This window comes from Canis lupus, chromosome 31 (assembly GCF_011100685.1).
Source record: "Canis lupus familiaris isolate Mischka breed German Shepherd chromosome 31, alternate assembly UU_Cfam_GSD_1.0, whole genome shotgun sequence".
Classification (NCBI taxonomy): Eukaryota; Metazoa; Chordata; class Mammalia; order Carnivora; family Canidae; genus Canis; species Canis lupus.
The window spans coordinates 31,823,205-31,835,715 of NC_049252.1; the positions used below are offsets into that span (position 1 = coordinate 31,823,205).

Sequence of the window (12,511 nt, forward strand, 5' to 3'; positions counted from 1 at the left end):
CTGGGATCCCAATACATTTACAACATGATTCACTTTACAAGGACTTGATTGCAGTGATGTCTTACTCACTTTCATAACCCTGGCATTTAGCACTGTGCCAGCACGTAGTGGGTGCTCGATAAAAGTTTTTGAAACCAAACTGGCTCATACCTCAGTTTGCAAGATGAGGTTAGAACTATTAAATCTTTTGCCTAGTCAACCACTAGAGAGCGAAGTGCTCACAAAATTTCCTCCACTGAAAGCAAATTTATCTTCATCTGACAGAGGGGAGTGATCCTTTCCGTCCCAGGCATATAAAAATCATTCCTGGTTGGGGGAAGGGAGTCACCATCTGTGAATAGTTTCCTGCCCATCAAACAGGACCTCCAGTTGGGGGCGATTAGTACCATAAGCTTCCAGAAGATTAAACAAACACACACCACTCAGCAGGCTCAAAAGTCTAAGCCACCACAATAGATCAGATACTGAACTGCAAACAGGTGAGTGCCACTCATCTCCAGTACTTGTTCTCTTCCTATTTCCTGAACAAAAATGGTCTCCCTTTTAAAAGACTGGTTAAAAAGGTTAAATGAATGGGGCACCATTCAGTGGTTGAGCATCTGCCCTTGGCTCAGGACATGATCCCAGAGTCCCAGGACCCAGTCTTAAGTCCACAGAGGGTCTGCTTCTCCCTCTGCCTATGTCTCTGCCTCTGTCTCTCATGAATGAATGAATGAATGAATGAATGAATGAATGAATGAATTTTTTTTTAAAAAAAGGTTACATGAATGACTGTGGAAATTGACTAAAACCTCTACAATCAAAATGAAGACAGGGATCCCTGGGTGGCGCATTGGTTTAGCGCCTGCCTTTGGCCCAGGGCACAATCCTGGAGAACTGGGATTGAATCCCACGTCGGGCTCTCGATGCATGGAGCCTGCTTCTCCGTCTGCCCCTCTCTCTCTCTCTCTCTCTCTCTCTCTCTGTGTGACTATCATAAATAAATAAAATTTTTTTAAAAAATTAAAATAAAAAATAAAAAAAAATAAAAAGATGAAGACAGCTTTCACAGGGCATCCCCTTAGCAGCCCAGGGCTGAGCCTGTGAGCTGCAGTTTGCATGGCAAAGCAACAGAGGCCGCTATCTGGGTTCAGATGTTGCCCCAGACCCCCGACTTCCCCCAGGGGCAAAAATGCAGACATGTACAGTGACCATGTGACCGTAGGCAGATGCCTTTGTCCCATGGTTCTACCAGAGAACAGAGTCCTCATGATGCTGGCTGAGGATTAAGAATGAGGTGGGCGCGCAGGGCCGAGTAGCGATGATCCGATCCAGGAATAGCCCACCTGGACGAGTCAACAGGAAGGGACTAGAAGGGCAAGATGCTTTCATTTCATCCTCCTAACTCTTAAGGGTGAGTAGGATTACCTCCTTCTAACAGCATAGGAATTGGGCTGCAGTCTACCCAAAGCAGAGCTCCTTTCAAGTAGATCAAGTTGCCTTTCTCAGGCATGGAAAAGCATCTTATAAAACATCTTTTGCTCTGGAAACTTCATGGGTCTGGCAAGCAAAGTTTGGTGAAAAGAATCGGGGAGAATGGGAGCATTACATGCATCCCTTACATTCCCAAGCCAGCATGGCTTTGCTTTCTTGTTTTCACTGAACTTGTGTTGTCTGGGTTTTGTTTTACTATTATTATTATTATTATTATTATTATTATTTATTCATTTATTTATTTGACAGAGAAAGAGAGAGAGCACAAGCAGGGGGAGCAGCAGAGGTAGAGGGTGAAGCAGACTCCTCATTGAGCAGGGAGCCAGATGCAATGCTCTATCCCAGGACCCTAGGATCATGACCTGAACGGAAGGCAGATGCTTCATCGACTGAGCCCCCCAGGCACACCCTGAACCAGTGTCTTTATAGAGGCACCAGCATCAAGATGCCAGGAAGGGGTCCAGAAAAGCTGCCATGCCCCTTGTCAGTGTCCCTTACTTTTTGCATGTCAACCTGTGATTTTTTTTTCAAATGCAAACATGTTTTTTTTTTGTTTGTTTGTTTGTTTTTTTTAATTTTTTTTTTTTTTTTTTTTTTTTAATTTATGATAGTCACACACAGAGAGAGAGAGAGAGAGAGGCAGAGACACAGGCAGAGGGAGAAGCAGGCTCCATGCACCGGGAGCCTGACATGGGATTCGATCCCGGGTCTCCAGGATCGCGCCCTGGGCCAAAGGCAGGCGCTAAACCACTGCGCCACCCAGGGATCCCGCAAACATGTTTTTTAAACGCTATACTTGTGGAGAACGTAGCATAATGCATACAGTAGTCGAATCACTAGGTGTCACACCTAAAACATCGTCAACTACACTTCAATTTAAAAAGTATCGTATAGGGGCGCCTGGGTGGCTCAGCTGGTAAAGCCTGTGACTTGATCTCAGTTCAGGTATTGATCTCAGGGTCTTGATCTCCGCTTCTGATGGATGGGTTCCTTGATGGGCATGAGCCTACTTAAAAAAAAAAAAAAAAAAATGTTTAATAAATAAATAAATAAACCCTATAATGTAGCTAAACAAAAAAAAATAAATCAGTTTATGCAGGGACGCCTGGGTGGCTCAGTGGTTGAGTGTCTGCCTTTCACCCTGGATCAGGTGGTGATCTGGGGTCCTGGGATGGAGTCCCACAACGGACTCCCCGCAGAAGGTCTAGCTTTTCCCTCTGCCTTTGTCTCTGCCTCTCTGTGTCTCTCATGAATAAATAAAAATCCTTTTTAAAAATGAGTTTATGAAAAAAAATAAATAAAATAAATAAATAAAATTTTTTAAAAATAAGTTTATGGGGATCCGTGGGTGGCTCAGTGGTTTAGTGCCTGCCTTTGGCCCAGGGCATGATCCTGGAGTCCCGGGATCCAGTCCCACATTGGGCTCCCTGCATGGAGCCTGCTTCTCCCTCTGCTTCTGTCTCTGCCTCTCTCTCTTTCTCTCTCTCATGAATAAATAAATAAAATCTTTAAAAAAAAAGTGTATGCAAACCTCACTTCTTAACCTCAAAAGCACTGCATGCAGTTTACAATAAAATAACAGTAAACCTGGTGGGATAAAAGGAGAAATTCAGACTTTGGAAAAGGAAGCAGCAACTCGGTGACCACGGGGCGAGCACGTACCCTGTTTACAAATGCTGGTGAATCCCTAAGTCGAGAAAGGGCCGTTTCCAGGAGGAGCCAAGAGCAGATGACGCAGCTGAACTGGAACTGCTCTATGCAGCCCGCTTCCAACACGACTTCAGCCCTGGAAGGACGGTTGCCTCCAGCCCCCAGTCAGGCATCTTGAATAAGAAAAAAAAAAAAAAAAAAAAAGCAGAAGAGCAGGAGGTGATCTAACAGGTCTTTTCTATAAATAGCCCCCTCCCCAGGGGAATAACAGCGCGATCTAAAGCGGAGGAACCCGTCAGTCCTCGGGGAGCCCCCCCACCCCAGGGGGCGTGGACGCCGCTGCCAGGCGCCTTACCTGGGCGCCTTACCTGGCCGACCGAGCCTGCCCAGGGCGCCGCGCGCACCTGTCGCCCGAGCCCGGGGCCCCGCTGCCCGCCCGCACCTGCCGCCCGGCGGGGGCGTCCCGGCCAAGGACACGGCAGGTGGCAGCGGGGGCATCGGAAACAGACTGTGGCAAAGGCCAGGTAGGGAACCCACGGCCGCAGCACGACCCCAGTCCTGACCGCTCCGGCCACGCTGGCAGGGCTCCTGGCTCGAGCCGAGCACCCTTCCCCGGCCGCCCAGAACACCGCCTGTCCTACCTGCCCTTGGGTTTTGCCTTAAACCTCCAGATGTCACCTCTTCAGGGAGGTCTCGCTGGACCCCTAGGCCAGGTGAGCCCCCCGACCCCGGCCCCGTCCAGCAACAACACTCACCCACCTTGTCATTGCTTGAACCCCGTGCCTGCCTGCCTTCTCTCTGAGGCTGGGAACTCGCCGGGGGCAAGGGCAGGTTCTGCCTTTATTCCCGGCACTTAGTGAAGTGAAGGTGGCTGAAGGTTTTGCAAAATGAGGAGTAGCCACAGGGGACCGCTCTTGATAGGGTGTTTGGTGAAGGAGGTGCTTATTCAGGGGCGCTTGGGTGCCTGGGTCAGTTAGGCATCTGCCTTGGGCTCAGGTCATGAGCTCAGGGTCCTGGGATCCCCCTGCATTCCGCTCCCTGCTCAGCAGGGAGCCAGCTTCTCCCTCTCCTTGGGGCTACTCTCTCTCGCTATATCTGTGTGTGTGTGTGTGTGTGTGTGTGTGTGTGTGTGTGTGTGTGTGTCTTAAATAAATACAAAAATAGGGCAGCCCGGGTGGCTCAGGCCTGCCACCTTAGGCCCAGGGTGTGATCCTGGACACCTGGCATCAGGTCCCACATGGGGCTCCCTGCATGGAGCCTGCTGCTTCTCCCTCTGCCTATGTCTCCACCTCTCTCTCTCTCTTTCTGTGTCTCTCATGCATAAATAAAACCTTTAAAAATAAATAAATAGGGGATCCCTGGGTGGCTCAGAGGTTTACCACCTGCCTTCAGCCCAGGGTGTAATCCTGGAGACCTGGGATTGAGTCCCACATTGGGCTCCCTGCGTGAAGCCTGCTTCTCCCTCTGCCTGTGTCTCTGCCTCTCTCTCTGTGTCTCTCATGAATAGGTAAATAGAAATCTTTTTTAAATAAATAAATATTTTAAAAAGTAAATTTTTAAAAATTGCGTATTCACTGGATTTCTTGTCCCAATGCTAGGTGCCAACTGCTTCTTTCTTTCTTTCTTTTTTTTTTTTTTTCTTTTTTTTTTTTAGAGGGCAACTGCTTCTTTCATCGCAAGAGTATCTGACATCTAGATTTACTGTTCCTTTACTAGGGGCACTTACTAGATTTCCATTACTACCTTGATGATATGTGGTCCTAATTTTGCCATCTGAACCCTGAAGCCCTCTCTCTCTCAGCACAGCAGCGTCAAGCAAGAACCTGAGCCGTCCCCATCTGTGTTTTAGGGAATAGATAATTCATTATTCTGTGGTAGGACCTAGAATGACCCATGGTGACTATTAGGAATACTGCTCCCCCCCCCCCAACACCACCAAAATGAGATAAATGCAAAGACTAAACATCTGGGAAAAGAAATAGAGTCTGACTCCCAGTTAAGTGGCTATGGATGGCCTCCAGGTCACAGAAAACCTCAAGTTGAGAACTTCCGTCACTGCTGAGGTTTCTAGTAAAAACAGGAGAAATTCAGAGGTGACTAGAATAAATGTCTTCAAGAACACAGTTGCTGACAGCTGCAAACTATTCCATGTTTGAGTGTTCCCAAGATCTGTTAACCACTCTTCTGTTGTTGGATTGTTTTCTACCCCAAGTGACTGCTCACACAATGCTGAGGAGAATGGTCCTGTACAAAACTTTTTCCCACCTTTTTGTTAATTCTCAGGGATATATTCCTACTACGTTCTTTCTTTTAAGTGAAATTACAGGGTTCAAAGGATATAAGCCTAAGACAATGGGAACCTAAGGCCAAACTTCTTACCTTGAATGTTGTATCATTTTATCTCCTTAGTCCTCTCTCTCTCTGTGTCTCTCATAAATAAATAAATTTAAAAAAAATGTTTAACTGGCCATTTGCATTTATTCGCCTAGGAAGGAGATTTACAATGCACACACAAAAAAACATTTTTTAAAGATTTATTTATTTATGATAGAAAGAGAGAGGCAGAGACACAGGCAGAGGGAGAAGCAGGCTCCATGCGGGGAGCCCGACGCGGGACTCGATGCGCCCCAGGCCAAAGGCAGGCACCAAACCGCTGAGCCACCCAGGGATCCCCAAAAAACCTTAGACTATTGCCAGTACCTCTATACTTATCTTTTTTTTTTTTTATGATAGTCACAGAGAGAGAGAGAGAGAGAGAGGCAGAGACACAGGCAGAGGGAGAAGCAGGCTCCATGCACCGGGAGCCCGACGTGGGATTCGATCCCGGGTCTCCAGGATCGCGCCCTGGGCCAAAGGCAGGCGCCAAACTGCTGCGCCACCCAGGGATCCCTATACTTCTTATCTTTCCCATCCCATACTCATGACTCTCATCCTCAATATTCCATTTATCACTCCCTTGCTTAAAAAAAAAAAAAACTTTAAAAATAGAAGATTTTATTTATTTATTTGACAGAGAGCACAAGCAGAGCAGCAGGCAGAGGCAGAGGGAGAGGCAGGCTCCCCACCAAGCAGAGATCTGGGTGTGGGGCTCGATCCCAGGACCCTGCAATCATGACCTGAGCCTAAGGCCAACGCTTAACCAAATGAACCACTCAGTTTCCCCTAAAAAATACACCTTAAATACAAATGAGTACATCCCTACACAGGACATTGTTTTCTTATAGCTTTATAAGCATATTATTCAATAACTACACTTCTGGGATCCCTGGGTGGCTCAGCGGTTTAGCGCCTGCCTTCAGCCCTGGTCATGATCTTGGAGTCCCAGGATCAAGTCCCACATCAGGGTCCCTGCACGGGGCCTGCTTCTCTCTCTGCCTATGTCTCTGCCTCTCTCTCTTTCTCTCTGTGTCTCTCATGAATAAATAAATAAAATCTTTAAAAAAAATAACCATACTTCTGAACCTTGCACTTTTCCATGCAATGCTTCTAAGATTTACACATATAATTTTGCAGAGCTGCACTTTATATGCACTTTCATGGCTATATAATATTCCATCGGATGGCTACAACATCATTTGTTTAGCCCTGGTCCAGCTGATGGACGCTGAGTTATTTCCAGTTTGTTTGCTGTGACAGCAGCCCTACTCTGCCCACACCCTTACTTATTCCTGGAGCCCGTGGGCAAACACTTCCCCAGGTATGGACCTAGGAGAGGGATTACTGGGCTGAACTAATAATATTCAGTTCTCAAAGATAATGCCAAATTGTTCTCCGCAGTAGTTAGACCAATGTACTTCCCATTACCAGAGTTTTTTGGGTTTGGGTTTGTTTTGTTTTTTTGAGATTTTATTTATTCATGAGAGACACACAGAGAGAGGCAGAGACATCGGCAGAGGGAGAAGCAGGCTTCCTGCAGAGAGTCTGATGTGGGACTCGATCCCAGACCCTGGGATCACCACCTGAGTCAAAGGCAGACGCTCAACCACTGAGCCACCCAGATGCCCCCATTTGTGAAGTTCTTGAACACAAAACTTCACATTGTGGTTCTTCAGAGAATCCTCTAGAGGCTACGAGCTGGCTAATCACAAATCCCTTATTGCCCAAAATCTAAATTTAGGCCATGGTGGCTTGGAGTCGATGCATGGCATGCGGGACAACAGCAGGGGTGTTACTAGCCTACAAAATCTGCTGTGAGCTTGGTCTGGGAGGTTTTCCTAGTGATACAAGAGTCCTGTGCCCAAGAGCTCGAGCAGCTGCTTTCTGAAAGAATCTCCTGCTATTTGTAGCTCTATGCCGTCACCTCCCCTGTTACCTACAGCCTTCTGTTTAAATCAGCCACTCTTGGCATCTCGAACTACTATGCTTCTTCAAGGCCATAAAAACATGTACACTCTTTGATTTGGGATTCACAGTTGTGTGGGCATTTATTCTAAAAACAGTAATGAAAGAAGAAATTATATTCATAAAGATATCGTTAGCAACATTGCTTATGAGTGTTTAATTGGCAAAATTTTTTTAAAAATTATTATTATTAATTTTTAAAAGATTTTATTTATTTCTTCATGAGAGACACAGAGAGAGGGGCAGAGACACAGGCAGAGGAAGAAGCAGGCTCCTGCGGAGAGCCTGATGTGGGACTCAATCCCAGGACCCCAGGATCACAATCTGAGCTGAAGGTACATGCTCAACCACACAGGTGTCCCATAAATGATTATTTTAAAGCAATCCCTACACCCAACATGGGGCTCAACTCATGACCCCAGATCAAGAGTGGGATGCTCTATCGACTGCACCAGTCAGGTGCTCCTTAATTGCAAAACTGTAAACCTTCCACAGTAGGAAACATATTATGCACCCTGAGATGTATCCACTAAGTGGTACAAGGTGCCACACAGACTTTTCTTCTTCCCTGAACCACTGTGGAGATTAAGTTGCAGAAATCATGACTGTTCACCCTCAATGATTTCAGGGTGAATTTCCTAAGAAAAAGAAGGTCCTCTTATGTAACCACCTTGCAATGTTCAAATTCAGAAACTCTAACACTGATCCTATGTGCCAATAACTCAGGTTCAGTACATGGTCACATTTTGCCAGTTGTCCCCATAACACCCTTTATGGCAATATCATCTTTTCCAAAGTCACACATTTCCTGCAGTTGTCATGCCTCTTTATTCCCCTTTAATCTGGACAGTTCCTTAGTCTTTTTGTCTTTTGTGGCTTTGACATTGTGAGTCAGGCCTGTATTATTATCCTTCAATCTGAGTTTATCCATTTCCTCAGGACCCAATCAAGTGATGCATTTTTGGCACATGATGTCAGGTCACCTTTACTGATAACACTGACTTTGATCATGGTTAAGGTGACACCCGCCCCCCAAGTTTTCCACTATAAAGGTTCCTGTGGAGTGGACTGTGTAATATTCCCCAACTAGCTTTTTACCCAGGGGTTTTAGCATCCATTAATGATTCCTGCTTGAGTCACTTATTGCTATAATAGTTGCAATACAGTTACTTTCCCAACTCCGCTGTTCCTTCAGCATTTATTAGTTGGTGCTCTACTGTAAAGAAGAGCTATTCCTCTTACCTCTATGTATGTGTTTGGAAGATTATTTTTTCGTATCATTGTGGACTCATGGATCCTTTTTTGTTCCAATGTTGTAATTCACTGCTGTCATTATTCATTTGGTTTTCTAAGTGCTTCAAATTTAGGGATGCCCAGGTGACTCAGTGGTTGAACATCTTGGCTTTGGCTCAGGGCATGATCCCTAGGGTCCTGAGATCGAGTGCCACATCAGGCTCCCTGCATGGAGCCTGCTTCTCCCTCTGCCTATGTCTCTGCCTCTCTCTGTGTGTCTCTCATGAATACATAAATAAAATCTTTTTTAAGAAATTGTTCCAAATTGGCCATTGAAAGCCCTGTCAGGCTGCCCCTGACCTGTCTCCATCATTCTTTGAGCACCTCCTTGCTTTCAACTGGCACCACAAGCTGCTCCTGTGGATCTTTCTGTGGGTAACAGCTGTGGAATTTATCTGAGAACTGAATCTCGTTGTCCTCAGCACACTGGGGATACATGAGGTCCTGAGCTGGTACACTGACTCTTGACCACTTTGTTCTCCAGATAGAGCTTTTCCGCTCCACCTCCTTGAATTAATAACCTCCTTGCATGTCATATGGCACGACTGCAAAGTATTGTGCAGGACAATTCCTTTACCCTTTGAAGAAAACATGTTTTGCTTTGTTTCCCAAAGTTTATCATTCTTATAGCTAAACAAGTAGATTCATGATTGTTATCTGCTAGCTCTCTTCCTAAAAGCTGGATGCGGGCCTCCCAGGTGGCTCAGCGGTTGACCTATTGCCTTTGGCTCAGGTCGTGATCCTGGGGTCCTGGGATCGAGTCCCGCACTGGGCTCCCCAGAGGAAGCCTGCTTCTCCCTCTGCCTGTGTCTCTGCCTCTCTGTGTGTGTCTCTCATGAATAAATAAAATCTAAAATAAAATGAAGTAACAATTGGATGAGACAAAGCCTTGGGATCCGAGTGTTCTGGGTCCCCCCGTCCTCCAGATTGAAATTCAGTGAGACTCTTAATCTTTCTTCATATTGTCGTCTCTGACTATCCTGGCTCTGTGGCATCTTTCCCTGCCCCTCCCAGAGTGAGCCATTACTCTAAGATTAGTGGACAATGGTGTTTAGAAACCAAGAAAGGGATGCAAGGAGTGCTCATGGCTCTTGGAGTGGCCCTGTTCCCCCAGCTTTTTCAGCAGGGAGATCTAGGAAAGTAGATTCTAATCGACAGAGCTCTTCCTTGCCATTCCTTCCTCCATGTTTGTGGCGCCCTACTTCCAGTGAGAATCCTGGCTCCCCAAAGTATTATACTTATCGATCTACCTAATCCTACAATACACAGGACATATTTTCATAATTGCTACACCAGACCACTGCCAACTAAGTGAAGTTCAAATTCCTGTGTAGTTTTGTGCGCTTGTTTACACACAGAAGGTATATGAAGATTTGTGGTCAAAAGCAATTCGTTCGGGTTTACTTCCTCTCCTGCAGTTAATTTACTAACCCACTTAGTTCATTTGTTCACTTGTTTGCGTTCAATTTTAGTTTTCTCTTCTCCCATCTTTGTTCATTTTACTTTTTGAATATTAAAAACATCCACGGGGATCCCTGGGTGGCGCAGCGGTTTGGCGCCTGCCTTTGGCCCAGGGCGCGATCCTGGAGACCCGGGATCAAAATCCCACGTCGGGCTCCCGGTGCATGGAGCCTGCTTCTCCCTCTGCCTGTGTCTCTGCCTCTCTCTCTCTCTCTCTCTCTCTCTGTGTGTGTGTGTGTGTGTGACTATCATAAATAAATAAAAATTTATAAAAAACAAAACAAAACAAAAAAACATCCACATTTCTAGAAGTCAAAGCGGGGGTGCCCAGGTGGCTCAGTTGGTTGAGCAGCTGCCTTTGGCTCGGGTCATAGTCCCAAGGCCCTGGGATCCAGCTCCACACAGGGCTCCCTGCTCAGCAGGTAATCTGCTTCTCCCTCTCCCTCTGCTGCTCACCCTGCTTGTGCTCTCTCCCTAGTGAATAAATAAAATCTTTTAAAAAAATAAATAAAAGTCAAAACTACCAAAAAAAAAAAAAAAACGCTTAGATACATGTCATTCCTTAAGAGTTTCTCCCCATTCCCACTCATGCATTGCAAGTAACCAATTTATTAGTTTCTGGTTGATTCTTCATAAGTGTTCTTTTTTAGCAAAAATAAGCAGATACACAAATATTTTATTTCCCCTTATTTTACACAAAAAGTAGCACGTGTACTTTCTTGTATTTGACTTTTTTCACCAGTATATCCTAGAAATCACTCCGTATCAGTTCATGGAGATCTTCCTCACTCTAATAACTGCATAGTACTTCATTATGTGCATGTGCCAGTTTGTTCAAGCCCTTGTCTATGCATTGGCACTAAAATTGTCTCCAGAATGTTGTCTTTGCAAGTAATGCTGCAATAGGTAACCTTGTGTGTATATATATATATTATTAATATATATATTATATTATATATATTAAATATATATTATATATATATATATATATACACACTTTGTGTGGGTGATGTTGGTGTAGATGTTTCTCCAGGGTGAGTTTCTAGATGTGAAACTGCTGGGTCAAAGGGTAAATACTAAGTTTTGTTAAATGTTGCCAAACTCTCCCCTTGAGGAGTTGTACCATCTTGCATGTCCACCAGCAATGTATGAGTAGCGCCTGTGCCCCCACAGCCGCCTTTACTCGTGCTTTTTTGACTTTTGCAAATTGGATTAGCTTAGAAATGAGATCTCAGAATAACGTGCATTTCTCTTATTAGGAGAACCTAACATCTTTTCATTTAAGGATTCCATTCATTTTACACTATTTTTTTGCAGATTGTCCATTCATGTCTCTTGCCTTCTTTTAGATTGGAGTTTTGGGAGAGCCTGGGTGGCTCAGTGGGTTAAGAGGCTGCCTTTGGCTGGGGTCCTGAACCCTGGGTCCTGGGATCCAGCCTGTCTGTGCAGGGCTCCCTGCTCAGAGGGCAATGTGCTTCTCCCTCACCCTTTGCCCCTTCCCCTGCTTGTGTTCTCTTTCTAATGGGTAAATTTAAGATTTTATTTATTTACTCATGAGAGACACACAGAGAGGCAGAGGGAAAAGCAGGCTCCCGTGCAGGAGCCCGAGGCCGGATCCCAGGATCCCTGGGATCACGACCTGAGCCAAAGGCAGCAGACGGCCAAGCACTGAGCCATCCCAAGTGCCCAGGTAAATAGGATCTTAAAAAAAAAAAAAAAAAAACACCACGGATCTTAAAACAACAATGATGAGATGAGCACTGGGTATTATACTATATGCTTGCAAACTGAATTTAAATGAAATATTTTTAAAATCTAAAAAAAATAAAGCTGAAGTTTTGATCTTATTTACGTGGGACACTAACCTTGTATGTGTGATAAGACGTTGCAAGCCTATCCTCCCCATCTTTTACTTTCTTTCTGGGAGGCTTCTGTTTGCCTCTGAACCGATGCTTGGTTTTCACTGCGGGCAAACGTACCACTCTTTCTTCCCTTCCCCCTCGCACCTGGACTGGGGTCACCGCAAAGCCTCCGCCGCACCCACTGCAGAAAACCCACGCGAGCTTCTCTTGCACCAGGCGCGCACGCGCGTCCGGGAGGCGCCCGGCGGGGGGGGGGGGGGGGGGGCGGGGCCGCGCGTGCGCACTGACAGGCCGGCCGAGCCGGCGGGGGACGCGCGGGGAGGAGCGCGAGTGCGGCGGCGCTGCCGCGTCCCCGACGTCTCCTCGCACGCCCCCCCGGAAGCGCCGCCCCGTCTCGCGGGCCGGGGAGGGTCTCCCGCCGTCCCCCGCGG

The 12,511-nt window shown here is 46.2% G+C and overlaps 1 protein-coding gene across 5 annotated transcripts in view; it reads right to left on the reverse strand.

The window, feature by feature from the left end:
• The window catches only part of HLCS (holocarboxylase synthetase), a 226,248-nt gene extending 213,952 nt beyond the window's left edge, over nt 1-12,296 (reverse strand). For 3 of the 5 annotated variants that reach the window (XM_038581460.1, XM_038581464.1, XM_038581459.1), the window contains exons 1-2: nt 3,883-4,192; nt 3,136-3,296 (exon numbers count right to left, since the gene is read on the reverse strand). The gene's annotated coding sequence lies outside the window, so the exon portion shown is untranslated. The other 2 variants (XM_038581462.1, XM_038581461.1) reach the window with 2 other exon arrangements.
• Between the last annotated feature and the right edge of the window lie 215 nt (nt 12,297-12,511).